At 37.8% G+C, this 1,392-nt stretch overlaps 1 protein-coding gene across 1 annotated transcript in view; it reads left to right on the plus strand.

Moving 5' to 3' along the window:
• The window catches only part of CACUL1 (CDK2-associated, cullin domain 1), a 147,481-nt gene that overhangs the window by 104,409 nt on the left and 41,680 nt on the right, over positions 1 to 1,392 (plus strand). The window lies entirely within an intron of this gene.

The following is a 1,392-nucleotide window of genomic DNA, read 5'->3' on the forward strand; positions in this document are numbered from 1 at the left end:
CTGTCACTTCCATAACTGATGCTTGAGTTCTGTACTGACTTGCAGTGAGTCAAGTAGAGACGCCAAATATAAAGGAATCCTAAACTACTGCAGCTCCTTCAGTGCTTCTAACAATTGATAACTAATTTGTCAGTCAATAGCAGTCTTGCTACTTTTAACTGCATCAGGTACTTCTGGCTATACGTGCATTCCCATCAAAATATAAAGCACTGTGATTGGTCCGATGTCCTCGTTTCACTATTTTCCTCTTGTTGCATTCCTTATAAAGAAAAATAACCACCCTGCATTTAAAGGGCACGGTCTTTGGGGAAATCTTTGACTATAAAATAACTAAGTCGTCTTGAGCTAGGTTCTTTGCTTCTTTTCTCTTTTACAATTTCTTTATTCCTTGTGGAATGACAGCCTCACTGTTCTGTAAAAATTGGTTAGAGTAGATGGACATAGTATTTAAAATAAAGCCTTCTCTTGGTTCTGCTGAGCTGGTGCAGCCTGCACATTTTTCTTCTGACTGTGAGAACTACAAAACATTGCAGCTGTACAGGTTTGGCCAGTTCTTCTGATACATCCCATGGTAGTGTACTGCATTACTTTGCTTTGAATTTGGGAATACCCCGAATTCTTTACTCTGTGGTAGTCCTTGATTGTTTCCTCTAAAGTTCCAAAACTGACTGAGGCAGCTGCTTTTAAAGTTTGCTTTAGCACATCTGTGCATTAAATGCTTCTGCCTAAAAACAAGGCTGCCTTCTGAACATCAGCTGTTGAAAGAATAGTTGAGACAACTGTTTAATGCAATCTTTGTCTTGCAAAAGTTTCCTTATGTAGGTTAGACACACCTTGTGGCAGGTGGCAAGAGGACTGTAATATAACATGATACCATCTTTGAGTGTATTACATGAGTTTTGTCTGATGTGAGCATGACTTTGGTTTTGGATGGTAAATCCATCTTTTTGAGCTGCTTGAGGTAAAACTTCACGGGCCTTAGAAAATTGTCCTGTAAAGAAACTTTTAACTGTGGGTTGTGAAATCTACTCTTAAGAAATTACCTTACTACAATATATTTTATTATCCTGATACCTCCTTGACCTTAATACATTTTGGTGACACTCAGTTACTTGGGTTTTATGTTGAAAATGTAGTGCTAGATCTTTACCCTAACAACAACAACAAATTACTCTGTAAGTGTTGGTCACTTGGAAGTTTCTGGTTCACACAGGCAAACAATAAAAAAAAGCTATATATGTGAAGCTGCTTAATGCACAATACGTGGTGTTTTGCTTTCTCTGACATAAACTCATTCCACCTGCCAACAATATTTAATCTATTTGCAGCGTTCTGTTTAATTGGCAAGGTGTGACTTGATGCAAGATAATTTTTTTCACATGCAGAGATGCA

Source organism: Pygoscelis adeliae, unplaced genomic scaffold (assembly GCF_000699105.1).
Source record: "Pygoscelis adeliae isolate BGI_AS28 unplaced genomic scaffold, ASM69910v1 Scaffold4, whole genome shotgun sequence".
Taxonomy (NCBI): Eukaryota; Metazoa; Chordata; class Aves; order Sphenisciformes; family Spheniscidae; genus Pygoscelis; species Pygoscelis adeliae.